This window comes from Podarcis pityusensis (assembly GCF_964106645.2).
Source record: "Podarcis pityusensis genome assembly, chromosome: 9".
NCBI lineage: Eukaryota > Metazoa > Chordata > Lepidosauria > Squamata > Lacertidae > Podarcis > Podarcis pityusensis.
The window spans coordinates 4,314,850-4,334,040 of NC_138034.1; the positions used below are offsets into that span (position 1 = coordinate 4,314,850).

General features: G+C 42.2%; 1 protein-coding gene across 6 annotated transcripts in view; it reads left to right on the top strand.

The window, feature by feature from the left end:
* The window catches only part of C1QTNF7 (C1q and TNF related 7), a 57,192-nt gene that overhangs the window by 35,095 nt on the left and 2,906 nt on the right, over positions 1–19,191 (top strand). The gene's annotated exons all lie outside the window — the stretch shown is intronic.

The window sequence follows — 19,191 nt, forward strand, 5'->3', positions numbered from 1 at the left end:
CGTGCTTTTGTTGCTTGAGGTATGGCAGTAACTAGTTATCCAATGTACCTCTGAGTATACTTGAGCAAATTCTTCAACTGCCTGCTATATAATTGAAACACCATGGTGCATCTGTAGCAGCGAAACCAGGCACCTTCACCTGCCCCAGATGTAACATAACATGTCTCTCCCATATTGGTCTCTACAGCCACAGCAGGTTCTGTAACTCTCCAATTGTTTGACTTTACATCTAGTGGTGCAAACTTCCATTGTCTTTCGAGACAGGCAGATAACAGTAATTGTCTGGAATCTCTTGCTTTCAGTCTGCTAAATTATATCTTGTGTGAGGATGTATAGACATAGGGACTGAACCACAATGGAAGCAGAATCCGATACAGTGTTTTATTGATAGCATGTTTTACTGATATGCATGTTTAGAGCTCTACAACAAAGCAAGCCCTGAGCAGGGCAACAAATTGATACTTCCTATTGTCCTGTAGTTTTCCCACAGGAAAAACCACTCTTTAGTGCTCAGCTGGAGCAAATGGGCAATTTGGGTTTCCTCTGGATTAGCATTTGCTCCCATTTAGCCCCAAAGAGCAGGTTCTCTTTGGTTTGTTGTCCTTAACCCTACAAGGGCTACTTTAACTACTGAAGGCAACAAACCTCTGAATATCAGCAGCTGGGAAATGAGGAAGGTTCTGTTGTGCTCAGGTCCCGCCTCCTGGCTTCTCACAAGCATCTGGTTGGCCACTGTGAGACTAGGAAGCTAGACCAGATACGCCACCAGCCTGATCCAGAAGGCTTTTCTTATGAAACTCTACTCACATTTTTAATATCAGACCTGGTGTTGATGAAACTCATAAACTCGCAACTTTTCGCTTAGTACCTAGATCTTATTTCACTTAGCTCTGATGTGGCAGATACTGTCTTCTTAAGACCACCTGGTCTAAAAATGGCTTTAAGGCTTTGGATCATTGGTCTTTGGTGGGTGGGTTGGGATCTACTCACTGATCTACAGAGAGCTGCTACAGCAGCACAACCACCGAACACTACAAATACATGGGGGGGGGGGGGAAATGAAGAGAGTCCGCAGGTGCATGTTTGTGTTAAATATGGGTTCTGGGCCTGAAAAGGTGGAAGAGCAGTTGCTCTAGATTATATTTAATGTGGCAGTAGTGCAGCAGTTTTCTAAGCTTGGGAGCCCTGGGTTTTCTTTGCGTTCATGCTCAGTATTTTCTTTTCTGTTCATGTACAGAGGCAGATGACAATTTAGCTGGTTGCTGCCTAGGTTAGTTCCAGATACCACTTATTCTTCATAGCTGCCAAGGGCTTCTATGATCTCACTGAGGACATGAATGCTTTGAGAAGGCTCTCTTCAGCTTCCAAATGGAGCAGCTTCTGGGTAGCAGCCATGGGTTATTCCTATGCAACTCTTTCCTTAGCTGGCGTTGGCTTACAAAGAACTAATCGTTCAAATGATTGTTTCCATTCATTCACTTCCTCTTTATGCACACACATAACTCTTCAACTCAATAAGCTTTCAGGGGAACTTCACAGCTTCCACAGTTTATTCAGATTCCCCACCAAATTTGCCATAGGTTATGAGGTTTCTTCTTTTGCAATTTCCCCAGCCCAGCTCCCCCCTCTTTTACACACAGATTCCCTCTCTGCTGAAGGGGTATGGAAAGAGTGGGGAGAATACATTGCAGATATCAATATTGTGCAGCTTGAAGCAATTGGATGCATAAAAACCAACTCCTCTTGGGGAAAAAATTGTCCAGACCTATAAATATTATTCAAACCACAACTGCTTCAAAACGGGTACAAAAACAAATCAATGATACCTCCAAATAGTTCCATAAGACACGTGCTTGGCCTTAGTCACTTAATTCATTTCAGGGTGTGTCTCAGCTGCAGACCCTCCAAGTGTCCCTATTTTCCAGGGACATCCCTGATTTAGAGAAGCTGTCCCGGTTTCTGATTTGATCCTGGAATGTCCCGCTTTTCCTTAGGATGTTCCTATTTTCATTGGAGAAATGTTGGAGGCTATGGAGTTATCCGACCCCCAAGCCATCTGAAGGCAATCCTGTTTAATGTTTTATTACGTTTTCATATGTTTTGGAAGCTGCCCAGAGTGGCTGGGGCAACCCAGTAAGATGTGTGGGGTATAAAGAGTAAAATTATCATTATGGAATGGGACGTCCCTATTTTCATCGGGGAAACGTTGGAGGGTATGCAGCTGTAAAACAAGGCCAATGATCTCCATATGGTGTATGGCTAATACAATTGGAGTGAATGTAGTCTGAGCTGTGCCTTGGAACCATCCGCCTGCAGGCACGCTGAGCACCCACTTTCTGCTGGTGACAAATCTGGGACTTCCGGGTCAGTGCCATTGGTGAATGGCAGAGTTCCTCTGACCGGAGGAACGGGCTCCGTGAAAACTGGGTCTTCCCGCCGCGGCGAAGGTGGGGACCCGCTAGAAATCCCAGGCGGAGGAAGCCTGGGAACGTGGGGTTCGGCAGGGCACCAGAAGCGCCCCCCTACTCGCGGGGAATCCCATCAAGGGGCTCCGGAGCGAAGTGGGGTGAGAAGCGCGGTGCTACGAACTGACTGCTACTTTCACGGAGTGAAGCCGCACAGCCATTGCCAGAGAGCGCTGACTTTTTCCTGTGGACAATTGGACTTAAAACAAGTACCCGTGAGTAGAAACGGAAAATTGGATCAAGAAATTGCTTTAATTTACACCACAAAGAACTCATAACCCAACTACTTTCAGCAGCCAGAAACACCATAACCAGACACGGGAGAGACCTGTCAGGAGTAAGCATGGACCAATGGTACCAAATAGTATGGGAAACAGCCCTACTAGAAAAATTAACTAATAAACTGAAACTGACACACAGACAAACAGAAGAAGACACCTTCACCCCGGTATGGCTCCCCTTTATCACATACACAGCCCAACAGGACAATGACAATAATCCGCCAACAGCATACAAATCAATATGGCTAACCTGATCCAAAACACCCACCCACCTCACTCACACACAAAAACAAAGATCACCACAGCCAATCACAAACAAACAACCACACCCTAGGCCAACCCCAACCTCTCTCACCACCAAAGGAACACAAGTGAACCACACAAGCACGCTGACACCAAACTCTACATACATTAAGCATAATAGAAACACCGCTACCCGACCCCACCCCCATCCGTCTCCCCTCCCTCCACCCCCTTTCTTCTTCTTTTTTTTCTTTTTTTTTTCTTCTCCCCCTAATGCCTCAACAAATGAAACGGATTTGTAAAAATGTTACATGGGGGAAAAAATACGAGGCATTACACTTACACTGTAAACAAGAAAACCCTTAATAAAATATTTTTTAAAAAAAGAAATTGCTTTAATTTGGTAACGAAGCGGGAAGGTGTAAACAGGAAGTCCGCCTTCCGTTTCTTTGTATATAGACTAAAGCAAAAATTTTGTAAGCTAAAGCCGGGAAGCTGTCAAAAAAGGACTAAATTTCCTTCATTTAGAACCACTGAAACCCCCCTTGGAAGCAGGAGAAAGGGGGGGGGACTCTGTTTAACCCTAGCAGGAGAGGGAGTGAAGAAGGATAAGTTTCCATCGTCTCTAACCTGGGAACGGGGTGTCAGAGACCGAAACTGTTGCTGAGGTCCATTGACGGTGAACGTAACACTTTGACAGATAGCTAATGAAGAGAAACAAGTTGATTCTAATGTTGCCTTTTGCATCTTAAAGAAATAAAATATCTGAAAAACGTCTGAAATATCTGAAAAATGGAATTAACTTTCCTTTGTCTTTTAAAAAAAAAATGGCTACAAGTACATTGTCTCCTCTAGAGGGAGCTTGCTAAATTGTTGTTGCAGCATATTTGAGACCCAACATCTGTGAGATTAAGACTGTGGGAACAGACTTTTTCGACCTTGAACAAAGATGAGCTGGGAGAAAGACTGGTTGCTTGCTCTATGTAAGACAAATGCTTTGCTGGAACAGATACATGAAAAGATGGACTTGATGAATGAGAAAATGGATTTGACTGTTGTGGTTAATAACATTGATACAGAAATCATCCAAGAACCAACCTATCAATCTGTACCGACTGGGCAAGTGCAGTTGACAATGGAGGAGGATGTGGCTGCACCTCAAATAGTACAAATGGAGACTTCCGGAGGCGGCGCGAAACAGCAATGGCGGTCCTCTTCGGTCTCTGAAGAGGGGCTCCGCAGAAAAGGGTCGTCCGCTGCGGCACAGCGGTGACCCATCAAGAAAAACCACGGGCAGAGTGAGCCCGTGGCCGTGGGACTCGGCGGGCACCGGGAGCGACCCCAAAAGCGAAGAAGGGACCCCGTAAGGGGCTCCGGAAACGTGGAAGGGGGAGCGGTGCTGTGAGTTCATCGCTCTTTCTGCGGGAGCGAAGCCGCGCGGCTGCTGCTGATGAGCGCCGACCTTTCTTCTTGAAACATCAGGCTCTAAACTACTTACTCGTGAGTAAGGATCAATCATTTTGGGACTTAAAATTTTAAATTTGGCTGAAAGCGGGAGACGATAAACAGGAAGCCCGTCTTCCGGCAGTGCTTTAAAGATCAAAGGCAAAGAGCTTAACAAGCTGGAAGCAGTTTTAAAGGATTATAAATTTGGGACTATCGTGTGTTGAAGGAATTGGCTTACAAAAGGGAAAAGAAAAGACCTTTATTTCTAAGTGCATTGGATTTTAAATGGGACTTTCCTCCCCTTTTTGGATTATAAAGAAGTAAAACACCAAACCTCGGACTGACAGGAGAAAAAGAGAGCTGTCATTGCGGAAACTGTATTTAAAATAGAAACTGTTACAGTCGAGTGTTGCTGGCAAGATACAATTAAAGAAACTGTTATTGGCACCTTTTTTGTGAGACTTTGTGGCAATTTGGGAACAGCTCTGCAAGTTAAAAAAGTTTATGAAGGACTTTTGGTTAAATTGTTTGGGACTGCAGGGACTTTAATGGCGGATAAATTTCTTTCCTTTCTATGAACTACAGTAATACTCCCCCTAGTGGAGTTTTGGATTTACAAGTGCCTGGGAACAAACTTTATTTTGACTCCCTGAGGCTTTGCTATTTACACTTTGGAACTGTCCTTCCCATGGGACAATATATAATTTGACCTTGACTCATAGACAGGTGTGGAATGAGTGGCCAACCGAAAACAAGATCTGCTAAAACGAAAGCAAGACAAGCCCAACTTGTGCAAACAACTTTGACTACTCAGTCACGTAGATCATCTGTCCCAGCTGTTTTGGGAGTACAAGAAAAGGAAGTTGCACAGCCTGCATCAGAGGATATGGCTGAAGGAGGATCTGATACCTTCTTAAAACAAATGCTAGATCAATTCGCAATTTTGAATAAGAAGGTGGATGACCAATCGGCAAAAATTGACCAAGCCACATCCTCTATTACTAAATTATCTGACCAAGTTGCACAACATACACAAGTTATTGGGAACCTTAAGGAAGCAACTGTGGAAAATCGGAGATTGGCTGAGGCAGCAAATGAAAAAGCAGAACAAGCAAATCAGAAAGTTGAGGCTATAAAAGGGGAGGTAAGGCCACTACACAAGCACATTAGTGATCAGCAGGCCTACCTGGCTATGGTGGAATTGAGAAACCGGGAAAATAATCTGAGATTAAGAGCTATCCCAGAGCTTGAACAGGAAGATTTAATTGGTTACTTGACAGCAGAATTTTCTAAGTTCTGGGGTATAGAAGAGGACAAAGATTTTAAGATTACAACTGCGTTCAGATTGGGAAGAGTCGTGAGGAGGGACAAGCCCAGAGACTGTTTGATTATTTTGAGATCCAAGCAGGAGAGAGACAAAATATTAGGCCTTCATTTTAAGAAATCACTTGATATTCAAGGCAAAAGAGCAGAATTTTACAGAGATATTCCTAAACAACTTTTGGACCTCAGAGCCACATACACAGAACTAGCAAGACTACTGAGAGGTAACGCGATTCCGTATAGGTGGGAGTTCCCCCAAGGCTTATCTTTCAACTTTAAAGGAAAGAAAGTTAAAATTAAAACAACAGAAGATAACCAGAAGTTCCTGCACGACCACGGAGAAGACCTTCAAAAGGGAGCAGCAGCTTCTTGGCCACCGCCATTGCCCGGAACAGCATCGATACCTACACCCTCGGGTTCAGAAGAAAAGGAAGACACCCCATTATAGGAACAACAGATTGACCCAGGATGTCCCTGCAGCTGTACAGTTGGAACATAAATGGCGGGAATTCCCCGGAAAAAAGACGGAGGATTTTCCATATTTTGAAAAAAGAACAATTGGATATTATTTGCTTGCAGGAAACGCATGTGACTAGACTCCACAGGAAAGTGCTAATTAACAAAAGATTAGGCCAAGAATTTATTTCATCAGACAGAGTTAAAAAAAGAGGCGTGGTAATCTATGCAAAGGAGAACTTGTCACCGAAATTTTTATTTAAAGATGAGCAAGGAAGAATTTTGGCAATTGAAATACAAACACAGGGAGAAAAATTTTTGATATTAGGGATTTATGCACCAAATGAGGGGAAATCGGAATTTTACAAGAAGCTGCATGAGACAATGCTGGACTATCTGGACTATACCAACATCATAATGATGGGCGATATGAATGGGGTGGTTTCTACTCACATGGATAAGTCACAAAATCAAAACTTAACTAAAGACGGCAGACTACCGAAAACTTTTTTTGAACTAACTGACAACATGGACTTAATTGACATTTGGAGGACAAAGAACCCCTTACGTGAAGAAGGAACATTCTTTTCTGAGGCCCACCTGACATGGACAAGAATCGACCAAATATGGACGACTAGAGGGCTGGCACCCAAGACTAGAAAAGTGGAAATCTGCCCAAAGACATGCTCCGACCATAACGCCTTGAAAGTGGAATTGAGACTTACTCCAACCGGTTCTTTCAGATGGAAAATGAATGACACCCTACTAAGAGATCAGGAGATTGTGAAGAAGGCCCAAAAAACTTTAAAGGATTATTTTGAAATCAATTTGAACACCTCGGTGGAAAAGAGAATAATCTGGGACGCAAGTAAAGCAGTAATGAGAGGGTTTCTGATACAACAGAACACAATCAAGAAAAAACTATGGAATGGAAAAAAGGACAGGATATTAGAGAAGATAAGAGATGGAGAGAAAAAATTGAGATTAAAACCAAAATCAAAAGAGGTTTTAAGAGAAATCAAATTCCACCAAGCACAATATGCGAAATTGATAAACCAAGAAGTGGAATGGAAAATTAAACAAATGAAACAAAGATCATTTGAATCGGCGAATAAATGTGGAAAACTGCTAGCATGGCAGTTGAAAAAGAGACAAAAACTGAATTTCGTTACAAATCTAGAGGTGGAAGGGAGAAATATTCAGAAACCAGAAGAAATTAGAAAGTGTTTCCAGAAATATTTTAAAAAACTTTATACACAAGGGCCTCAGGAAGTGTCTGAGATAGACCAATTTTTAAAAGTTAATGGTTTATCAAAACTATCTCAGGAGAAGAGGACAATCTTGAATTACAGAATAACACAACAGGAAATTGAGGGTGCCATTCAGAATATGCAATTAGGCAAATCTCCAGGCCCAGATGGACTTACCTCCAAGTACTATAAGACATTAAAAGACTATTTGATACAACCACTAATGGAGGTTTGTAATCAGATTATGGAGGGGAGGAGGGCACCGGAAACGTGGAAAGAAGCTTTCATCACATTGATACCTAAATTGGAAACTGAAAAGACTCAGCTTAAGAACTACCGTCCCATCTCACTCCTAAATGTGGATTACAAAATTTTTGCTGATATTTTGGCAAGTAGATTTAAAAAAATACTTAATGAAGTAATTCACAAGGACCAGGCGGGCTTTCTCCCAGGGAGACATCTGTGTGATAATACCAGGAACATTATTGATATTTTGGAACTTTTACAAACTAATATCAATACGAAAGCTGTGTTAATTTTTATCGATGCAGAGAAGGCCTTTGATAACATTTCTTGGATGTTTATGAAGAGAAACTTGGAAGGGATGGGAGTGGGACGGGGGTTTGAAAATGGAATAGAAGCAATTTATTCTGAGCAAAAAGCTAAACTGATAGTGAACAATGTGGTGACAGATGAGTTCAAAATTGAAAAAGGGACACGACAGGGGTGCCCCCTATCCCCTCTATTATTTATTTCAGTCCTGGAGGTGCTATTGAACATGATCAGGGAGGACCGGTCGATACAAGGAATACAGGTCGGAGTGAAACAATATAAATTGAAAGCTTTTGCAGATGATTTGGTTTTGACATTACAGGAGCCAGAATCTAGTACAAAAAGAGTACTAGACCTGATTCATGAGTTTGGTCGGGTGGCGGGATTTAAGTTGAATAAGCAAAAAACCAAGGTTCTGGGGAAAAACTTGACATCTTCAGAAATAGATGGGTTTCAGAAGGAGACAGAACTAAGCGTGGTAAAAAAAGTGAAATACCTAGGGGTTCATTTGTCTGCTAAAAATCTGAATTTATTTAAAGACAATTATGAAAAATGTTGGTCGGAAATCAAAAAAGATTTGGAAATTTGGTCAAGATTGAAACTTTCCTTGTTGGGTCGAATTGCAGCTATAAAAATGAATGTATTGCTGAAAATGCTATTTTTGTTTCAGGCCCTACAGATTGTGGACAGAGTGGAATGTTTTGGAAAGTGGCAGAAGGATATATCTAAGTTTGTCTGGCAGGGCAAAAAGCCCCGGATAAAGTTTAAAATATTAACTGATTTGAAAGAAAGAGGGGGGTTTGCCCTGCCGGACCTGAGATTATATTATGAAGCTGCGGCCTTCTGCTGGATGAAGGATTGGTTACTTCTTGAGAACACTGATGTCCTAGATCTGGAAGGGTTTGACAATGCTTTTGGTTGGCATGCATATTTGTGGTATGACAAGGCAAAGGTTCATAAAATGTTCAAAAATCATATTGTCAGAAAATCAATATTTATGGTCTGGACAAAATATAAGGACTTACTAGAAGGTAAGACTCCGAGGTGGCTATCACCAGCAGAGGCTAAGGCCTGGAAAAAACCCAATATGGAGGTTGGTTGGCTGAAATATGGGGAAATTATAGAAAAAGTTGGAGAAACTTGGAGGTTGCAGAGTTATGAAAAATTAAAGAATAAGGTGCAAAATTGGCTTCATTATGCTCAAATTCAAGAGGTTTTTAAGGTGGACAAAAAAATAGGTTTCCAGGTGGAAAAATCGAAACTAGAGACAGAATTGTTGGAACCAAAGACCAAGGTACTTTCGAGAATGTATAACTTGCTGCTTAAATGGAACACTCAGGATGAGACAGTCAAATCAGCAATGATAAAATGGGCTCAGGACATTGGGTACAACATTATGTTTGAAGACTGGGAAAGGTTATGGACCACTGATATGAAATTCACGGCATGTAATGCCTTGAAAGAGAATATTATGAAAATGATATACAGGTGGTACATGACCCCAGTCAAGCTGGCTAAGATATATCATTTGTCTGATAATAAATGTTGGAAGTGTAAGGAGGCTGAAGGGACATTCTTTCACCTCTGGTGGACTTGCCCAAAAGTGAAGGGCTTCTGGGAAATGATCTATAATGAGTTAAAAAAGGTGTTTAAGTACACCTTTCCCAAGAAACCAGAGGCCTTCCTCCTGGGCATTGTCGGCCAGAAGGTGTTAAAGAAGGATAGAATTTTTTTTATGTATGCAACTACAGCAGCAAGAATTCTCATCGCAAAATACTGGAAGACTCAAGATTTACCCACACTGGAAGAGTGGCAGACGCAATTGATGGACTATATGGAGCTGGCCGAAATGACTGGCAGGATCCGAGATTTGGGAGAAGAAGCAATGGAGGAGGATTGGAAAAAATATAAAGATTATTTACAAAAATTTTATAAGTTATATGAATGTTAAGAATTCGCATGATTAGGGAAATCTAGCTCCAGCAATAAGATTAAGGTATGGTAAGCTAAGTTATATGAATGAAAGGACTAAATGTTTAAAATAATATTATATATGTCTTTAGTGTAAATAGACAATAAGTATTTTAAACATAAATTATAACTATTTGAAAGAGCAAAAGAATACACGAAACAAGGTTATAATTTGCTGAAAAATTTTATTGTAAAGAACGCACGGTGAGGGAGACGCGGGGAAGTCCGGTTGGTTATGGAAAAGTGTTTTGAAAAGATTATTTTTTCTTTTTTTCTTTTTTCTCCTTTGTTATTTCTTTGTATATCTGACTTTGTATTTCTATCTGGAAAAAATGCAATAAAAATATTTAAAATAAAAATAAAAATCAAATAGTACAAATGGAGAGACCCGAGGCCCTACAGGAGCATAAGCCACTGTTATTGAAGATTGAAGCTGGAGTGGACCAAGGGGAGTTTGGAGATGAGGAGACTTCTAGCTTTGGAGAGATTTTGAAATTTGATTTTAAATCCATTTTGGATTACATCGAGGACTGTGGGGAGTGGGACTGTGGGGAATGGGTGAGCTGGATGAAGGGTGAAGGAGACAATTTTGGGTTGGAATCCCCCAGAGACCTACTCCTCAATGAGAAAGGAAAGAAACTAAGACAGAGACCAACAAGAGATAAGGAAAAGGGCAAGTACAAACAAGATGAAGAAGAATTGCAGAAGGGACATGGAAGAGATTTAAGGGCCTCGGACATAAGGCTTCCAGGTTGATGGACTAGACGGAATGGACAATAAGGACAATAAGGACTGACATGACCCGAGACCAGGAAGAAGAGACGCTGGATGATGATTGGAAGAGAATTTATAATGGAAACTTTTTTATTTTAGAATCAGCTAATGAATATTAGGGAAAATGTGGGAATGAAACTATACGACTCTAGCAGAAATATTAGGAGTTATGTATATTTGAAATTTAAGATTTAAGTTTTAAGGCACTTAGGGGTAAGATAAGGTTAAATAAATTAAGGTAATCTGAATAATAGAATATGGGGAAAGATGGTAAGGATTTGTTGAGTTAATTATTAGGTTAAATTGTCAAGACAAATTTTATAACAAGAATTGAGAAAGATGGAAAGAATTTGCTGAAATAATTACTAAACTAGAACACAAAAACGGAGGTGTGAGGAGGTCAATGAAACAAGCAAATGGAAATTATGGACATGTAATTTGGGATTTGTGGTTTTTTTCTCTTTTTTTCTTCTTTTTTTCTTATTGCTGTATTGTTATATTGGTTTTCACATTTTGTGCTTTTCTCTCCTTTTTTATTGTCTTCTTTTTCTTTTTTCTTTTTTTGTATTGTAGTGTTGTTTGCTATTTTTTATTTTTCTTGTAATTTTGAAATTATCAATAAATATTTTTTTTTTAAAAAAAAGACAAATCTGAGTGTGGTTTCTATTGGCCCAGCCATAGAACAAGCTCTCAGTTGTTAAATGGGGCTGTTATATCACAAATTAAGGCAGCACCCCTGTCAAGTGGGGCAAAGCTGTGCTCTAGCTAGGGAAGTGCACCCATTGGCCCCACTCTGGCAACGGTGCCTTGCTTTGCCTTGCTCTTTTCACCATCTGGGGCCGCGCCATGTGAAATGCTTGCATGAATATCTAACTCCCAATTTCTGCTTATGATACTTTGATGCCAGGTAGCATTGATCCAGCCATTGCCTGCCAAGCCACTTCTCTGAGGTGCTTGAATCTTATGCCTAGCCCCGCAAACTCATGTGCTAATAGTGTTCCTACTTTGACCGTTAAACTTGGAGGATGCAAGAATGTTGTGCTCCTAGAAGTGCCAGAATCATGAATCACTTTGAAGAGTCTTGGACTTGTCATTCTCATGTTGTGCATGTGTCAAATCTTAATACACAGAAATTCAGACTGCTGGCCTGTAGTCTTAAGCATGTATATCTAAAACTAAATTTATTTTGCTGAAAAGAATGGGGTTTCCACCCAAATAAATGTGTTTAGGATCAGGATACCAATATTATATATTTCTAGCTCAGCTTTTGATACCTGTTTATTCTCCCTTTCCAGAGCAGCTTTTTGTGAAGGCTGTCAGTTTCCTTGTGATGATAGAGCATGAAGGCTTGCACTAATTCATTTGGTTTATTTACAAAGCAGGATGAGGACCATAGAAACACCAAGACAGAATATATTTAAAGTGGTGGTGGAGAACCTCTGGCTCTCCAAATATTGTTTGATACATGGCTACTGACCATTCCGACTGGGACTGATTGGTGGGAGGTGCAGCCCATCAACATATCTTCCTCATCACAAATTTAAAGCACCATTACTTCTCCCCAAAGTAAATATGACACTGAAGCCCCTGCCAAGCTCCTTCAGTGCTGGCTTCATTCCATGTGCCAAAATGGTTCCTTCAGCCAGTGGGGTTTGTCAGATAACTGGCAGTTAATAGGGATCAGTGACTTATACGGCAAGTATGTTCTAGCCATCAGTATCTATTGAGGAAGCATTTTAGGTATTAGCTAAACAAAATCTGATGGGACGTGGGTGGCGCTGTAGGTTACACCACAGAGCCTAGGGCTTGCCGATCGGAAGGTCAGTGGTTCAAATCCCCGCGACGGAGTGAGCTCCCGTTGCTCAGTCCCTGCTCCTGCCAACTTAGTAGTTTGAAAGCATGCAGTGCAAGTAGATAAATAGGTCCAGCTCCAGCGGGAAGGTAAACGGCGTTTCCGTGCGCTGCTCTGGTTCGCCAGAAGCGGCTTAGTCATGCTGGCCACATGACCCGGAAACTGTCTGCGGACAAACGCTGGCTCCCTCGGCCAATAAAGCGAGATGAGCACTGCAACCCCAGAGTCGTCTGCGACTGGACCTAATGGTCAGGGGTCCCTTTACCTAAACAAAATCTGGGAGAGAATGGCGCCATTACAATACTTTGTTTCATTCTATTGGCCTCATTATGCTTCATAGTTCCCTTTAAGACATCCTTTTTATTGTGGATTTGTGATGATTTGTGCTCAAGATGGTGCTGGGGCAGTTATATGTGATCCCACTTTCAATGTTTTTTCTGCATGCAAATGGTTCAGGGCAGACATACTGCTTCGTTTCCCATCCGTGCATGTCCTTAACTTCCTGCTAAAGTTGTGCTGTGCAGTGTTTTATATCACAAATGTTCTGGAGTGGGTGGGCTCTGTTTTGTTTTCATTGTGTTATATGGGGCAAGCGCACCCTTCCAAAGCAGACATGTTTCTGTTTCCACACCATTCTCTGCTTTTGCACTGTCCATGCATAGAATTGGATCTTTTCTCTTACTGGACAATGATTTGCTCCTTAAACCTTTCATTGTTTATCCTCTTTCCTGGTCCACAAAGCTGTCAGTTGGAGTTTTGTTTATATGACTTATCCATAATGTTTGGAATTCACACTTAACTTGGCAGACATCCCCCAGTGTGGAGAAAAATTGTAGCATTTGAATGAGGTGGAAGTTCAGCGTCCTGCAGACTCTGTCAGCACGTCTTTTTGTGGTTTGAGTGATGTTGGGTTTCCTTTGGCTTTTGAAAAAATCCATAACCACAGAACTGGATGGCAACATAGTGGAATACCAATATGGTGAAAAAATTAATTGTCTCTGCCTTGATTTCAGCCCAAGTTTTCAGCGACAGAATGCCATGAGCTTATGCCAGCTATTTGGTGGTTTGTATGAATCACTCTATCTAGCAAGCGACAATGCAAAATATATATTTGTGCCACCATGTCGTAATTACTTTACTGTGATTAATGGCTATTACCAGATGTTAAGTATTGTGTTCCAAATCCACACCACAAATCTGAAAATATAATATTTTATCTTTCTTCTTTGCCATCCTTTACATTATTGCCCACATATTTCCCCCTTGAAGCATACGTAGTTCTATCACTGGTGCCAGGGTCATGCAGACACAAAAGAACCCCAAATTCCACACCAAGAAAAGGGAAATTATGTGAATTGTATAAAATGTGCATGCAGGGAGGGGTAGCTTAAGAGTAGTGATACATAATTTAAAATGCTTCAGCTAGTTATGGGAAGAGGCAAGGAAGCACATCTCTTAGAAATCTTACTCAGCCAACTCTTTGGCATTAGAATTGAGTAGACAATGAAGAAGTGCACCTTCAGAGGTGACGTCAAACTGTTGGAAGGTGCCTGCTGTGGCTGTAGAGACCAAAACAGGAGAGACATGTTTTGTTGCAGCTAGGGCAGGTGAAGGCGTCCGGTTTTGCTGCTACAGATGCACCATGGCGTTTCTGCTCTCTGCACTCCTTCCAGCGGTCATTCCTTCTCTGGTCACTCTGGATACATGGTCTGACTGTCTGTTTCCAAGCACTGCGGTCGTCTGCAAGGGATTCCCCTTCCCTGACACCTGCATGGGAAAGGAGCCCCCAAAACACACATGGATACTGTTGACTCATTTGTGACACAGGAAGTTTAGTTGGTTGCAACAGCTTAGTCTGTATCAGCTTTCTAGAGTGAGAACGGAAGTGTATGCTAAACTGTGTAGGGGAAAAGTGGTTTTGTCAGCTGAAGGAAGGTGGTTTTAGGAAAGCACTTCTAGAGATACAGATGGAATTTGCACTGCAGACTAAAAGAGAAGGTGCTGGGACATTAACAAGCAAAACCATGTTATACAACTGTGTCTGGGATGCTTTGCTTACTGTGAATAAATGGGCAGCTGATGAGTGTTCAGGGACTTCCATAAAAGTACCACCATGTTTCTTGATATCCATTAATCTTTTGCTAGCCTCTGTCTGTTTCAAAGCTACAATTTCTGCTTTAAAAAACCCAGATTATTAGGAAGCCAACAATTTTCATCTAATAAAAGGAAAAGAGAAACGGCATGAATGCAGTTTTGCAGTTGAAATCAGGGAGCATCAGGGGCAGGCTGAGACCTTAGCAAGTGTTGACTAAGACTAGAGGGCAGAGTTGGAGCACTGTAGACTTTGGCGGAGGGGATCTGTTGCAGAATGAGCAGCTTTGCTGCCTGATTTGATGAGTCCCCTTCCAACAGATTGTGCTTCAATATTTGTAAATAAAACAAATATTTGTTAATAAAGCAAAAAATAGACTATAACTCTCCAGTGCTATCTCATACAAAGGAAGCTAAGTACTTCAACCCTGGATTTCTCACCCATGAGAGAAATTGAAGCACATAATGGCAGAATATTTTTTTGCTTAGCTGGTTTTGCCAAACCACCAACTTAAAACAACAGCAGCAAGATTCCATGCATATGTTGTGAGTCATGTACTGGATCTGTTGCTCTATATTCCTCCTTATAGAATGAGTATGGAACAAAGATTGTTTGGTCTACAGTTTCATCTGTATTAAGTGGTACCTCCTGCAGCAAAAGCATTAATTCTTGTTTTGGCTACAACAGCTGATCAGATTTTAGTGGCACTTAAGCCTGCAGGGGAGAACTGCACAAGAGCCCATGATGCATCCATTATATTCAGTTTTACTGCTTTTAATTTTAACGACCAGTAAAGTTGTCCCACCTCCAGCATTCTAGAACTGAGATGTAGAAATGTCACTGTAGTCATGCTGCTTTAATAACAGAACTTGCCACAGTTTGAATGACTGTTTTCATAAGTAAAATTTGGCAGGGGTTCTGTATTTGCTATAGAAAATATTTGACATTTCAGACATTTGTATTTCACATGTTTGAAAGAAGTTGACAAGACATCTAACTTCCAAGTTCTGCGGTGCCTGAGTCAAGAAAAATACAACCAACTTGTTCAAGCACAGGTCTACATGCCCAAATACTTTGGTGATATTATTTGCCTATTATGTGATCAAATGAATTGAAGCGATTTTATGAGGGGAAGGAGTATTGTATATTGGGAATGAGTTAGATTGGTTAGATTGTGGAAACAGAGCTTCGAAAGGCTGGTGGACAAGTGAGCCGCCATTGCTGAAGGTGCTCATCTGATTTATTCCAACCAAATGGCCCTGTTTGGATATTTACCCGGCCAAATATCCTAATTCTGAGGCAAGGAAGCAATCAGTGCAATGGCAGCTGGTGCCCTTGGAGGCTGACAGGGCAGGGGGCAGAGAGACCAACAGCAGATTCCAAAAGATTTTTAAAAGTATTCATGTACGCCACCACCGCAGCAAGAGTTGTGATTGCACAGAACTGGAAAAGGGAATGTTTACCGACCAAAAAAGATTGGTTGACGAAATTAATGGAGTACATGGAGATGTACAAGTTGACTGGGCAGATAAGAGATCAAACAAAACAAAAATTTAAAAAAGATTGAAACATATTCAAACAATATTTGAAAGACTATTATGGGGAAGTTGAAATTTTGACTGGTTTAGAATAACTCCTGTAAGAATAAAATACTAAAATGAAAACAAACTCATAGACGTGTTAAGAGAGGCATTCAAATAAGTACAAGTGAGGACCCAAGTAAGAAGGGGAGGGAAGTCAAGTATAAAAGGAATACGAATGACTCAAGCAATTAAGCACAAACTTTTGTTTTTGTTTTCTCTACTTTTTATTATTTAGAAATACATGTTTTGCCATGAACGTAAATTAAAAGAATCCAATAGAGATGATTTGCAGAGAGAGAGGGAGTTGATGACCGGCAGAGCTGAGGGATTCTACCCAGCCCCTTCCTCCTCCCTGCTGAGTTCTACAAGCGGCCACACAGAAACTAAGGGGAAAGAAGTCAATGCAATAGCGGTGGAGGCAATGACTATTGGTTGTAAGTCAGGAGAGAGGTGGGTGCTGACTGAGGGCAGTTTCAGCTAATTGGGAGAGTGCTCTGTTTGTCCTGAAGGCAGGGGGTGGCCCGTCCCATTTTGCTGCCTGAGGCGAAATGGGAAGGTGCCGCTCCTGCCCACTGCTGCTCCCTCCCTCCCCACTGCTCTGTTTACTGGAAGCAGCGGCTTCTGATGAGATCTCACGAGACTTCATGAAACTGTTGTGAGATCTGGCCAGAAACTGCCACATCTCTGGCAGGGGCAGCAGGGCACCCGTGGGGGCACCAACCCGTGTGATTCCACCACCAGAGACAGCTGCCTCAGTCCGCCTCATGGGTGGGCCCTCGGCCTAAAGGATCGTTCTCCAATGAACACAGGCCTGAGATGCGTCCAACGGGGGGGGGGTTGACGTCACACATGTGCATGATGTCACACGTGTTGCACGGGAGAACTGTTGTATCAGGAGAGGCCGTCCAGTCCTCCTCCTGATGCGACATTCATGTGCCAGGTCATGCTAGTCTGTGCACTGTGTCCTGATGCTGGGGGGCCCAGGGCAACGTCCCACCAAGCATCCTCTCCCCCCCCCCAAGATTAAGGGGAGCTGAGCCCCGTCCTAGATGACATGGGGGGGATGTAGAGGCCTCAGCCGCATACAGTTGGCATACCTGCCACTGAATCAGCCCCCTTCCACACCCCTCTGCTGTAGTTCCCCACCCCCCATTACCTGAGGCTAGAGGCTAATAATAACAGAGACACCTTATTTCTGTGGTTTAAAGTTGTTTTAAAATGTTTAATATTGCGCCTTAATTGGTGAAACCTGCCCTGGAATCTTATGGTGAAGGGTGAGTTAAGTAATAGTAGTAGTTGTCATCATCGTCATCATCATGATGATAAAGATAATAATGATGATGATAATTATGACAGACCATCCAAGTGTCCCTATTTTCCAGGGACATCCCTGATTTAGAGAAGCCGTCCCAGTTTCTGATTTCCCGGAATGTCCCACTTTTCCTTAAAGGTAAAGGGACCCCTGACTGTTAGGTCCAGTCACGGACGACTCTGGGGTTGTGGCGCTCATCTCGCTTTATTGGCCGAGGGAGCTGGCATTTGTCCACAGACAGCTTCCAGGTCATGTGGCCAGCATGACTAAGCCGCTTCTGGCGAACCAGAGCAGCGCACGGAAACGCCATTTACCTTCCCACCGGAGCAGTACCTATTTATCTACTTGCACTTTGATGTGCTTTCGAACTGCTAGGTGGGCAGGAGCAGGGACTGAGCAATGGGAGCTCACCCCATCGCAGGGATTTTCCTTAGGATGTCCCTATTTTCAGTTAACGGTATGGTGTTATCCGACCCCTGAACCATCTGAAGGCAATCCTGTATAGGGAAGGGTGCTTTTTATGTTTAATGTTTTATTATGTTTTTATACATGTTGTAAGCTGCCCTGGGCGACTGGGGCAACCCAGTAAGATGTGTGGGGTATAAATAGCAAAATGATCATTATGGAATGGGGCGTTCCTATTTGCGGCAGATAAATGTTGGAGAGTATGTTATGATGGTGGTGATAGGTTCATGTCTGAACACATTCACAACAGTATTTCTTAGCTTTTCTACTGTAATGGTACAGTACACATGAACACACAACCACAGAGGTAGACTCTGGGGCTAAATTGATGTCTATGAAAAGGATGTGGTCTCATCAAGGCCAACTGGTTTAGGTAACGGTAAAGGTAATGGACCCCTGGATGGTTAAGTCCAGTCAAAGGCGACTATGGGGTTGTGGCACTCATCTCACTTTAAGGCTGTGGGAGCTGGCGTTTGTCCAGACAGTTTTCTGAGTCATGTGGTCAGCATGACTAAACGGAGCGCACAGAAATGCCATTTACCTTCCCGCTGGAGCGGTACCTATTTATCTACTTGCACTTTGACGTGCTTTTGAACTGCTAGGTTGGCAGGAGCTGGGACAGAGCAATGGGAGCTCACCACCATCATGGGGATTCAAACCACTGACCTTCTGAACCGCAAGCCCAAGAGGCTTAGTGGTTTAGACCACAGCGCCAGCTACATGGCCTCAGTGAATTGTATAGAAGTTATTATGCAGAAGGTTGCTCTACAAGCTGTTCAGCATTTCTCCAAGTTGATCCTTGACAGATTCTGTTGGCTCTAGTAACCGGTGTGTATTTTGTAATGTTTTTGCTGGCACATACATTAATTATTTTAGTGTCAATTTTACAGAAAGAAAAGGAAAACAATGAAAACAACATCCAGCTACATTCATATTTCTGTATTTCATCTTGGCATCATGTACAAAATGCAGGCAAAATGCCACCTCTTGCTTTGGCAAAGTTTGCAAGGCGGCTGATTGCTGTGTCTTAGGGCTGAGCTGGATGTGTGCATGAAGATGCTTAGCTGAGGACCCCGCTACACCCTAACAGCTGCAGAGCAGTGGGCAGGGTGTAGTTTGCAGCAGA